Genomic DNA, 13,262 nt, shown 5'->3' with positions numbered 1-13,262 from the left:
ACAAGCTTCAGGCGACAGCCGAATGAAAACCTCTCATGGATGATATTGGTCACAAAAGCCTACGCGTTAAACAACAACAACAACAACGTGGCACAAACCCGAAAACACAAAGAACCGTTGCAATCAATCCACACAAACTGATGGAGTTCGACAATATTGTTTCCTGTTGAGCACAGAGAAGCTTCTCTTTGCTAGACCACAGAGGCTAAATAATGTATCGTGCTCTTGTGTTTCGTGACTTCTAAAATTGGCCCACAACCGCAGCTGCCTCGAGCGAGCTAACGCCGTTCGTTGTATTGTCCTCTTCACTGCGATAGAGGCTTCCACACACACACAGTATTGGTAATTACGTTGTTACGCTTCCTCGTGTGTCTTCGGCGGAGGTTGGCGCTATCAACTTTCAAGTTAACAATTTGCATCGCGTTGTTTTTGCCGCAACATTAAACAAACTAAAAGGCTCATCATCGGCGTGGGGCATTTGCCCGGGGTTCCCTTAATTGGACACGGCCGGTTGATCAAAGCGTTGCGGTTTGGGATGGGGCCGTGGGGTTAGTGGAGTAGAGAGGGGTGTGGGTGGGTGGTGGTGGTGGTGGGGGGTGGTGGGAAGGGAGAGAGAGAGAGAGGTGTGGGCCAGAGATGAGGGGCTACAATTTCCAGCTGCCATGGGTCGGATGTTGATTCTCCTGCCTTCCTTTTCAATGAGCAGTTATTGATCGCGGGACAATGCCTTAACAACAGTGTCATAAACGCGCTGCATAATACATCAAAGGACTTTGGGGAATCTGGGCGTAACATCGTTACATTAGCAAATAATAGCGCCAGAAGGGCTGCTTTGCCGAAGCCTCAAAGGAGATTCGACACAATGGGCGTGCGTGTGCGGCATCTGTCCCATCTTTGCAACAACAACAAAAAAAGTCAGATCGCTGTGTTGCCTGCACAGAACCCATCCATGTGCCAGCCGTCACACACGGAGAGATGAAAAGTACGGATGATTTGACTGTGTCAGTCACCGCCTGCAGATCAGCCAGCCCGAGACGCTCCGCTTTCTGTGATCTTTAAGGCCATAATTGCATAATTGAATTAAATGGATCGCTTGCTTTAGCGTGCGCCCTCCTCCCCCCCATTTTTTTTAACGTGTCACTGACCAGAGCGAGTTGGCTGGCTTCAAAGGCCGGGGAAGTAGGGGGTGGTTTATGTGGCCAGGACGCTGTGGGGGATACAGCAGGGTGAGTAAGCTGTAGTAAGGCTGTGACGCGTTGCGGGAGGTTGTGGTGAGCGTTTGAACTCGGGACGGCGGTGATGATGAGATTGCGGACAATGGGGGGAGGCGTTCCGTGGCTCGAGTTGTGTGAGACATTGGGGCTGTCTGCCTCGAGCGTTCGGCTGCGTCCGTTGCTGCTTAGATGTGTGGTTGGCTTGAGGTGCTGCGTCAAGCTGTGTAAGCTTACTACGGCTACTATACATGGCAGGTGTTCGTGCGCACATTTTAGTTAAATGAGATGATGGACTCCCCGGCCAGAATGGAAGGAGAAATTAGTTCATTATCTCGTTTCATCTGTACGTGAGTCGTCTCTCGTTTTGCGTGGCCAAACCCCTCACGAGTAAATTGCAAACATTTCCCATTCAGCTTCGATGGATTTTTGAGATCAGTTGTTGCCCATTAAGGCCTTCCTGCATGTCACACGAAGGGGTGGGTCATCTGTCCGTGTCTCCCCGGTGCAAATGTTAAGTGGTACTCATTTTAGGCTAAGTCAACCTAGGGGGAGGGAGTGGGTGGTGGTGGTGTGGTGGGGTATTCCCACTGATTTAATTCTAATTCTGTCTGGTGTTGTACAAAGCCAGGAATTGAGTCCAGGTCAACACCACCATCATCCACACGCGCACGCCACACAACTGAAGTCTTTGTTTGTTCTTTTAAGCAGGCGACACCCCCCCTCCGACACTCCATGCCCTCAACCCCCTCGTCTCCTTTGTTCACTCGCCACTCTCACAAACCCCTGCATGCTCACTTATCTGCGTGGCCTTTTATGTCTGTATGCACGTTGAACTTCTTTCGCACCGTACGTAGCCAACCGTGCTGATCGGAGGTGCAGGGGACACACACACACACAAACTAAACACAAAGCAGTTCTACAAGTTATATGAACTACAATATTGTCCCGAACTCCTAACCCGTAAAACCTCAAACCCGAACGCATACACTTTAACCGCTACCTCGAGTCATTATTTTGTTATTCGGGTTTGTTTGCTCAGGAAAGCCTCACTGCTTTCAGGAAGGTCCTGCCAAGTTCTCGTACTCGGGGGGGGGGGGCGATATTGTTGAATGTAATCTCATTTCAGTAAATCGTAGGTAATTTTTTTTCTGCATTGCGATGTGATGTCTGTGTCTGCCTCCCCGCTTTGCCTTAGAGGGCGGACGCCCGAGGAGGTTGCCAATCCATGATAGCGGTTTTCTGTTGCTGTTACATCGTGTCAATATAAATGTGTCGTTTCCCTACCACCACCCGACACAGGCAATTAGTAAGGTTTGTCACGTACACGAAACATCCCAATTAGTTGCTACTTCAGCGCACCGGTGTGTTGGAGACTAAGCCCACAACATTTTACAATTCGAGCACAATGTTTCGCTGGTGATTGCAACCAGCTTCACCAGGCGATTTGCCAGAATTGTGAAGCGGTCATCCAGTCTCGGTCTTACATAGACTCAAGGTGATGTCAACACTGTGAGCCTGTTTGGTGCGAAAACCATAGGGGGGTTAACGTAGTCATATAAATTACAATGCATTGTGCTAATCTAAGACTCTGTAGGCTGCGAATGTGTGAAAACCAAAACCCCCATTTGCTGATTGGAACGCCCTAACGTGTGTCGCCTGTTTGCCTCCGTCTTTTAAATGGTGCGTACACTATTTTATCTTGTTCACTATTGACTAAGCATCCCGTGTGCACTATAAATTGGTAAACAATTACATATTCACATTCTCGTCGCGTTCCCAATTACAGCCACTTCAACGTCTTCTTCATAATTACGATCATCATTAGGGCCGTGATTATTGTAAGCACTTTAATTGAAGCCTGCTGGCAGTCAGCATCGCAATATCGTGTTCGGTATTATACCCCCCCCCCCCCATGTTTGTTACCGCAGCCCTCGGTGTATATACATATACACATCTACACGGAGAATGTATTATCTCCCATGATAATCGCTCGTTCGTAAACACGATACAGCGGTGCCTGAATGCTCGAGTCGTATTGCATTTCCTTGCGAGTTCATAGAGCAACTCAAGAGTTATCTGTGCTCACATCTCGCACTGAAAACCGCAATATTCGTTTTGGAAGCCGCCTTGAATAGCAACGATTCGCGTCAAGTGGAAACCGATCTGACTCAGATGGGCAAAGGCATATGGCGTTGACACCGAGTGCCTACTCTCCTCGGCAACATGTGGATGACATATACATGGGTCGTGCAGTCTTTTGGCTTTCGCTTAGCAACAGATTTGAAGAATACGGAACTATCCCATGGGCCGCACGAATGGAATTTTTTGCCCCTGGGAGGTATTTCAGGAAGGAACGATTTTGTTGAAGCTCATTGAGCATATGCAGTAAAGTAAGCAAACTAAACTGCGCAAAGACTTTCTTACCCTTGGAAGTGATGTCACAGGCTCTCTCGGGAAACGCGAACGAATCTGCATCAAAACTTTACATGCACATAACCTACCTTCATATGCGCATACCAAACCAATTCCATTGGACACATCAACCGAAATGCATTTCGAAAGAAGGAGTTTGCCTGTTTAGTTGTCATCCGACAACAATGAAGCTATAGTAACTAATACTCGCTAACATTTCAACTAGTAACCCCCTCCAAAACGGCGCTGTTGTTATGCGCTGCAATGCATCGACTCTTGTTCGGTAAGCACTTCATTGTTAATTCGATACCCTTTGAGTCTTTCGGTAAAGTCACGTAGATAGAAAAATAATGAAATCATTAAAAAAAATCACGACGTTTCGACCGCAACACAAGCAATCGTCTTCAGGTGAAAAAAAATACAGCAGGCGGACTGCTGAGGCAGGAAGAAATTTAGCGTCGTGATTTATTATTATTAGTTTATTATTTTTCGATCAACGTGGCTTTAATTCGATGTTTGTCCATTGTCCGTGAATTCTAGCGTCGCAATCATGAAGACGAATGAATAACGTGTAAACATTACATGCGACGTGCAAGCATCGGGGAGGCAAAGGCGCTCCTGCGTGGTTTTGGCTACACGAACAGACCCCTTGGGCGAAGATTATCCGAACCGGTCCTGAGCCTCCCCTAGGTCGACTCAGCCTCAAATGAGTACCTGGTGCGATGTGTAAACATCGCCACTTGAGAGACAAAGGCGGCCAGACGCGGCGTTGGCCACACCACCACCTCGTGTGACGTGGCGCTAACAGCACTTGCTATTATAGTCTCTTCAAGCTGTACGGGGCATCTTTGTTTCTTCGGTGTGGAGAGTTCAGAAGGTCAGGATGTGGACTAGAGAACCCCCATGAAATATAGCAGCAGCAGCAGGCAGGCCGGAGCAGAGGATGAGGATGGGGATGATGAGGCGAGACGTTGCTCCCTGGCGAGCGACGCTCCTCGCTAATCTATAGCCGTATCTCTTCGGAGGCGGGGACATGAAAGCGCCGCTCACAATGCGATTATTTATACAGCCTCAGATATGGCCCGCCCGCGGGCCCTTTGTGGCCCCGTGGGGGGCAGAGGGGACGCGTTGCCCACTGAGAGCTGCCGAGTCTCGTGAGATTAAAGATGCACCGCTTCCCCATCCCCACCTCCACCCCCGTCACTCCAATGTTGCCTGCGGTGCCGTGTTGGATGATTGCCTGCTGCTCTGGAGGAATAGACTCGGGGGTGGGGGGGGGGTTAATGCTATTATTGTTGTTGTTATTATTGTGTTATTGTGGAGGGGGTGGATGCGTTATGCGTTTTGGCTTGGCTGGACAAGCAAATATGCTTGAGGCTGGTTTAAATCAAGGGAGCTGCTGAGGGACAGATGCTGTGCGGACAGCGGCCACGTGTCCAGGGGGTTGTGGTTCACAGTGCGAGGCTGAGATGGACAATCGTGAGTGTGTGTTATGAGTGCACGTGTGTGTGTGTGTGCGTGTTGAACTTCTTTCGCACCGTACGTAGCCAACCGTGCTCATCGGAGGTGCGGGGGAAGGACAGCAAACTAAACACACAAAAAGGCGGTTCTAAAAGAAATGAGTTTTCAGTCTAGATTTAAAAGTGCATAGCTCCAGTGGCTTTATAATATCGGAAGAGCGTTCTAGATGGCCGCAGAAGCGCATCTGAAAGTGTGCGATGCGGTGAACCGATTTTGTTCGATGTCCAGCCAAACGCCGCTGTATATGGGAGGGGTATATTCATATTCTGTGACTTTTGTGTGCGTTTTATTGTACCTTGGATGTATGTTGAACTTCTTTCGCGCCGTGGTGCGGGGAAGGACACCAAACTAAACACACAAAATAAGTTCTAAAGAAATTATTTTAAGTATAGGATGTACTGTAGTGTGTATACGGCGCGTTAGTGGTAAGATACACACTTTAAAAAGAGTAGACATTGCAGGGGTTTTCACAATACTAATAAATACGATGAAATACTATATAATATCAGGGGACCTTGTCTAGGAAATGCTGATGTTCAGTTTACCTGCTGCGTCTCGTGCTGTATAATCAATTCATAATGGTTAGGGGCAAATAATAAGGAACAACAGTTTGAAAGTACGTGCATTGATGTGGAGAGACGCACGCGTGGCGTTCTACTGAGAGCAAGCGAGGCACACTAGGATTCGAGAATATTTCACAGGTTCGAGAACATCGTTTTGACTGTTTAGAAAAATGTGCGTCCTTGGGCCTGGATACGTATCATCGCGGCTCGATGGGATGATGGCCGGTGATGGAGACTTGGTGATGGGACACAAGCACCGAAGAAGGCAAACATTTCATAGGCAATACCGGCGAGACAATGCGTGCGAGACATGCAGCGCAGACTAACAATACAAACGACAGACGAGGCAGGCAGTAACGGACGAGGCGTGCAGTTGACGAGACAGCACAAACATGACAGGTGAACTAGTGCAGACACTCCCCAGACACCCAGTATAAGTGAGGCAGTACAGACGACACGGGCAGTACAGGCGCCGATAACACGGCACACATGAAACGGTACAGACGACTAAAAACCCAATCGATTTTTTTTTGCCATCGATTGGTGACAATAGCATCTGGGCGTGGAAGCGGCTCGTGGCATTGCCCATTGTTATACGATTGCCTGCTGAGCTCCTCCGAGCGTGTGCTCGTTCGGGACTATAACGGGGCTTGCAAAGTGTATTCAGGTGCGAGGGTCATGTCTTTGTGTGAGCGTCTCAAAGGTTACGTAAATACAACCGAAGCCACGTGGCATCGTGACGCTCGCCCTGGCCATGCCACGCCACCGTATGCAACTGTTGCTTGAGGTCTGCACAGCCTTTGTGTATAGTTTGCGTGTAAACTCCTCGTGAACAAAAAAAAAATGAATCAGCTAATGATGACGACACGCTCTATCCACCGCTGGACGATGACCTCTTCGAATTTTTACAGCAGCCTCCGTTGTCTCGCTGGAGACCATCTCGCGTTAGGCGTGCGCTCCTCATGACTGCGCTGTTACATCTCTCTCCAATGTGTTTGGGCCCGTGGTCACTGAAAATGAATTGACCACGTAGCATTTTGGGACATCGGTTAGATTCCATGTAATACTGCAAGTCAAATCGCCCTCCCCACAGAGCCACGTCCGTACACCCGTGTATGTTTCGTGCGGTGTTTATAGTGTCCCGGTGTTTTTTTGCCGTAATGCCTGTGCGCGTACACGTGTTAAAATAGACTCGCACCGAGGGTTTCTATGTAAGCTATTGTCGGATCTTAACTTCCAGTTTGTAACCAGTTTTTCTTTCTCAGTAATACATGGCTGGGTGGGGTTTAAAAGCGTGCCATTATTGCCTCTGATCACACGAGTTTGAAAGAATAACACGTTTTAAATTGCGTCTCTTCCGACCTGCGTGGCTCACACGTTTCATCTTGAGTAAACTTAGACTGTAACCCCATTGTTACTTTCATTTTGCAAGCGACGAACAAGAAACGTGGATTTTCTGAGTGAACAGACGTGGGTGGACGTGCAATGAATGAGCATTATACTGCGTAACATCCAGCATTTAACACAGAACCCGATCCGGTGGACACGTCAGTTCTGTAGCATTCAATCGATAATTATTAATCGATTTACAATTACAACATACACCCAACCTATGCAAAGCAAGTAGGAACTATGCACCTGCAATAGGCAGTATGAAGATCCTCCGTACGTCCTTAACAGGCGGTTGGGAGCAAATTATGTGGGCGAGCACCTTTGAAGGCCGGCACGGGACACGAATGGAGTGCGTGGCCAACCACGACGCCCGACCGCCTTTGTCTCCCCAAGCGGTGATGTTTTACGTACAGCGCTATGCTCAGCACTCATTTAAGTCTGAGTCGACCTGCAACACACTCCGGGCGTGCGCAAGCTGTCTGAGGACAGAGAGAGAGAGATATGGAAAGAGAAACAACCCCCCACACACACAGAACGCAAACGCCCTGTTATTTCGGTTGTATTTAATAAGCGACACGTACGCACACGCCGGCCTGATCAAAGGCTCACAAGCCCGGGAGATCGTATCGCAGGCTCTTGCCCCGTGTTGCAAGCCAGAGAGGACTTTACGGCACTCCGGGAGGGGGGCTGGGGGGGGGGGCTCCAGTCATCTCGCGATAAAAGTTCGACCTGCGTGTAACTTTTAGATGCTTATTTTTTATTATTATTATTTATTCACATTGTAGGGGATAGTAGTGGGTGGGTGGGTGGTACAGACACTTTATTTACACCCAAGTGGCCCAAAGTATTTGCACATATTTTATACAGCATCGCACAAACAACCCCAGTTCTCCAGCAAGCGACACACACACCCCACTCCCCGCCGTTCCCTTTGATTTAGATTGTCATTTTAATCAGAAAGTGATAAAAGGAAAAGCAGAAGCCACTAACAATGTGTAAATATTGACCCGCGGGGGGGGGGGGGGGGCGTTTTATAGCCGCTGGGTGAATGTAAAATCCACTGCCAAACCGACAGTACTGTAGTTCATTGTTCAGTCGACAACTTACGTTCGCCAACCACACCATACATATCCCAATGAACATAGAACGTAGTTCCAACCACATGCCAATGTTGCATGTTTACCGGGTATTATTTCCCCCCTCTACGTCGGGAAGACACTTCAAAGCTAATCGGATATCTCCGGGATCAATACAGATTCTGATTCTGAATACCCTATGTGTCAACATTGCACACTATGAACGTCTGTGCTTGGTTCAAACGGGTACATCTTATGTTGCAAGCCAGCCATACTGCAGTAGAGCTTTCGTGCAAGTATATCATGAAATACATTCATACCACGGAGCGCTCGTGAAGTAATGCATACCAAAATGCATCATGCGCCTCCTATCAGTCAAATGTGGGGAAGGAGGCTTCCTGTGCACTTAGGTTAGGTAGTGCATACACACTTAGTGCAAGACTAGTGACAACAAACATAGCGTACCTTGCATACAGTACTTGCCTGTATTTCGTATATTACGTGCACCGGTATTGCCATTCGCATGCATGCGCCAGTATTTTGCAAGCGTTGCAATGGCAATGCTGTTGTATCTTGCCTGCTTTTTTTTTGCGCATATGCGTGTACAATACTTATTGTTCGACCATACTCGTCGTATCCACACGTATCTGCTGCAGATATCACGACATCGGTCTGTCTTGCGAGGGGCAGCGCGTCGAACAACTGCAACTGCAGTGTGCGAAGTGAGGCCCGCACGCAATGAATGCCTCGAATGAATGGGAGCACAATTTGATTAAATATAAAGCGTCATTTGCATATGCCTCCGACTGGCAACAGAACACAGAGGAGGAGGAGGGCTGGAGTGCTCGCATGGGAACCCCAGACTTGCCTTTCAATGGCATTCGCAGCATGTCAGCTCTTGTTCGTGTTACACAAGTCACCAACCTCAGGGGTCCGAGGTTTTTGCCCCAAAATATCTTTGTGTGGATCACACGAGAGTGTGTGTGTGTGGGGGGGGGGGGACGCATGTGTTTTACAAGTGGGATTGATTGACTCTTGAGAGTTGAGACTCATCGGCACTGCCCAGCCGATTCGAACAATTGTCATGCCGAATGTACGTTAGAGAGAAGGCACGATGGCCCTGTTTTACAAAACAATGCCGTATTGGGGGATCTTAGTAGCATCGCCGCACTGTGGGGACACTATCTCAGAAGCCGGTTGTGATAGGAGCAGCGTTGACCCACACGCGCCTTTATCAACACTGTGCATTGACCAGCGTGGTGAAGTATGGCCAAATAACCCTCATTACCGACACGGTGGGGTTTTTTTTGTTACAAAAGGTTGTAAACTATTATTTTAATACTATCCATAATGGAGGTTTTTGGGTTAGATCGCGTAAAGATAAAAAAATGTGTCGTTAAACCCGCCACCACCCGACACAGCCAATCATTAAGGTTTCTCACGTGAACATTACATGCCAATTCGTGACTCATTCAGTTAACCGGTGTGTTGGAGAGTAAACCCACATTTTTATTTTTATTTACGTGATCTAACCCAAAAATCTCTAATATAGATAATATTGGTCGCGAAAGGCTACGTGTTATTTTAATTCTGCACTGCGATTTATCAAGAAAACATTCGACATACATACCCACATTGTTTTGTTCTGCCAGTTAATTATTTTTTTTTGCTATTTTTGTTATTTCCCTCCATGTCAATTATCCGCGCACAGAAAAGCATGTCCATACACATGGAGGCCATATCAGAGTTAGGTCATATACGCGTGCACACACGTTTACACGTGTCGAAAAATGAACTTACATTCGGCCTTGAACACATACTGAAACGTGACAACCTGCACGACACGAATACACAACAGCAGCCTGGCTTGTCCAATTATTGTACAATGCGCAACATCACACACAGTCACCCACACGTGCTCACACAATCGTGGACACAACACATGCACATCGCGTACAATGTGTGTGTCAGGCTACGCGCCATGTACACAAAGAGCATGGAACGCACACAATTAATTTAAACTACTTCGCACCTTTGGGGAAGACACAATTCGCCAATCCACACACGTTTTCACGTTAACAAGAACGGCCGTTTCTGACCTCACCACGGCGCTTGTGCCAGGTTAGGTGCACCTTTTCAACTTACACACGCTAGCAAAACATATTGTGCGTAAAATAATATACATTTGTCTTGCTGCGTGTATATATACGGATATATCTCGCTGCATACAAACAAAATGTTGTACAAAATATATCTTGGTGTTGTTTAGAAACATGCGTTTAGAGTATTTGCCTGCTAAATAGTTCCACATGAAAAGCCACTTTAGCTTTCATTTGTGGCCAGGTCGCTTCTGAAAAATGAGCTACATAGCTCAGCGTGCCTTACCTGGTAAAATAAAAAAGTAGTGTTAGTATCAAACAAACACACCACCTTACACAAGCCACTGGATGGAGGTGGAGGGGGGGGGGTGCAAATATCATCCATTTGATCTCAAAACTTCACACATGCACGTGTTATCCGCCAGAGGGCGAACATTTAAAAAAAACACACACAGGCCCCACACACACACACAAAGGACACACAGACAGACACACAACAATAAGACGGCAGGCAATTGGCTACGCATAGCACAACCTCGACACGGGTTGGGAGATAAGAGCAGTGGGGGTGGGGGGTGTGGTGTTTGGTGGGAAGGCGGAGCAGAAAGTGTCGAGATGCGAGCAGAGGACGGGGACACACAGAGACACACACACACGGACAGAACCACAGGGGGTGGTGTTGGTGGTGGTGGTTGCTTGGTTAGGGGAGGAGGACACGGGGGAGCAGGGGGGGGTAGAGGACTCAGTAATCTTTGCGTCCATTGGCGCGGCTCGCTCAATGCGGCTTTGCTTCTCCAACTTTGCTGCTGCTGCTGCGAGTGGGAGCGGCGAGGTCTGAAGGCTTCTTCAAGCGCCGCCGCCGCCGATGCCGATGCCGCTGCCGCTTTCTGATCTCCGTGCGCCCCTTCTCGCCAGCACGCCGCCGCTGCCGCTGCTGCTCGCTGTCCGCCCAGTGGGGGCCGATCTCGTGTCCGCCGTGCACACAAAGGAGGAGGAGGAAGAGGAGGAGGAGAAGGAGGAGAGGGAGGAGGAGGAGAGGGAAGAGGAGAGGGAGGAGGAGAGGGAAGAGGAGGAGAGGGAGGAGGAGGAGAGGGAAGAGGAGGAGAGGGAGGAGGAGGAGAGGAAGGAGGAGGAGAGGGAGGAGGAGGAGAAGGAGGAGAGGGAGGAGGAGGAGAAGGAGGAGGAGAGGGAGGAGGAGAAGGAGAGGGAGGAGGAGGAGAGGGTTCGACTCGAGGCAGTGGCGGGGGCTGCTCTTTGAGAGAAGGGAGAGAGTTCACAGTGCCGGTGACGTTATTTTTAAACGCAACAAACACGCGCGGCTTGCGCTTTGTAGTTTTCAGTGGTGGGGGGCTGCGTGAGTGGCGTTGACTGATTTTATGCGAGGAATTTTTTTGGGGGGGGGGGGCCGGGGGCGGGGGGGCGGTTTTGGTCACAAATTTGGGAGCTGCTTTGTCAGGTGAACGCGCGTCTCGAGTGTGCCAACAACCACGAGGTGCTGGGTTGTTAAGTCGTGCGACACAACTAGTGAGGTTTGTGGAAGGGACTTTAACGTTAAGAAAAATATAAAATTCGGTTTAAATATAAATAGCGTTTGTTTATTTTGACATTTTTCTTCTCTAGAACACCTCCCCCCTTAGCCCCCCCTAGCCCCCCCTAGCCCCCCAGCCCCCCCCCCTCTAACACCCCCCTCTCTAACACCCCCCTAGCCCCCCCTAATACCCCCTAGCCCCCCCTAACACCCCCTCCCCCCCTAGCCCCCCACTAACACCCCCTCCCCCCTAGCCCCCCACTAACACCCCCTCCCCCCCTAGCCCCCCACTAACACCCCCTCCCCCCCTAGCCCCCCCACTAACACCCCCCTAGCCCCCCACTAACACCCCCTCCCCCCCTAGCCCCCCACTAACACCCCCCCTCCCCCCCTAGCCCCCCCACTAACACCCCCCTCCCCCCTAGCCCCCCCTCCCCTACCCATAGCCCCCCCCCTCCCCTACCCATAGCCCCTACCCATAGCCCCTCCCCTCAAGCCCGCGCGCGCCACCCCCTCCCTCCCCATCGGCTTTTGTGCGCGCGCGCGCGCATTGGAGCGCCGCCGTTTGCCTTTGATGTTTGGGGGCTGTGCACCACCCACCCCCACCACCCACCCCCACCACCCACCCCCACCACCCCACCCCCACCCACCCACTACCCCACCCCCCACCCACCCACTACCCCACCCCCCACCAGCACGGTCCACACCGACCGAGTGGCGACTGCTGCACGGATCGAGCCGCACAACACGCGGGCGAAGAGGTCGCTCGCGCTAGACGGGAACAAAGATTTGACTCTTAGCGTTACAGGCGGCGGCGGCGGCCTCTCGTAGCGAGTCGAGTGTCCGTCTGCTGTAGATAGACAGAGAGTGCCGGTGGTGGTGCTGCTGGTGGTGCTGGTGTGGAACGACGGCTTGCAACAACAACAACGACGACAACAACGACGACGACGACAAACAAAAACAGTCACCGTTGTTGGTCGCTACCGTCTACGTCCAACCTCGACCGTCTTCGCCGTGCCGGAGGAGCGCGCGAGAGGGGGAAGCCGTGGCGGAGACATGCGGCACAAAAGGAGTTGTTGCTGCTACTGCTGCTGTTGTGGTGAAGAACGTGAGTTCTGAGCACTTGGGTACACGTGTGTCGCCGTGCGTACACGTGCGTCGCGGTGGGTACACGTGCGCCGTCGTGGGTACACGTGCGTCGTGGTGCGTACACGTGCGTCGCGGTGGGTACACGTTCGTCGCGGTGGGTACACGTTCGTCGCGGTGGGTACACGTGCGTCGCGGTGCGTACACGTGTGTCGCCGTGCGTACACGTGTGTCGCGGTGGGTACACGTGCGCCGTCGTGGGTACACGTGCGCCGTCGTGGGTACACGTGGTACGTACACGTGCGTCGTGGTGGGTACACGTGGTACGTACACGTGCGTTGTGGTGCGTACACGTGCGTCGCCGTGGGTAC

The 13,262-nt window shown here is 50.5% G+C and overlaps 1 protein-coding gene across 2 annotated transcripts in view; it reads left to right on the top strand.

Moving 5' to 3' along the window:
* LOC116949690 (axin-1) overlaps positions 1-13,262 on the top strand; it is a 93,190-nt gene that overhangs the window by 13,636 nt on the left and 66,292 nt on the right. Inside the window, exons 1-2 of one of the 2 annotated variants that reach the window (XM_032967274.2) lie at positions 11,713-11,806; positions 12,501-12,913. The exons of the other annotated variant lie outside the window; for it this stretch is intronic. The gene's annotated coding sequence lies outside the window, so the exon portion shown is untranslated. Of the gene's footprint in view, positions 1-11,712; positions 11,807-12,500; positions 12,914-13,262 lie in introns of those variants that run through there. 2 annotated transcript variants of the gene reach the window in all.

This window comes from Petromyzon marinus, chromosome 37, assembly GCF_048934315.1.
Source record: "Petromyzon marinus isolate PM22_M1 ecotype Great Lakes invasive population chromosome 37, UKy_Petmar_22M1.pri1.0, whole genome shotgun sequence".
Classification (NCBI taxonomy): Eukaryota; Metazoa; Chordata; class Hyperoartia; order Petromyzontiformes; family Petromyzontidae; genus Petromyzon; species Petromyzon marinus.
This window is presented reverse-complemented; position numbering and strand designations above follow the sequence as displayed.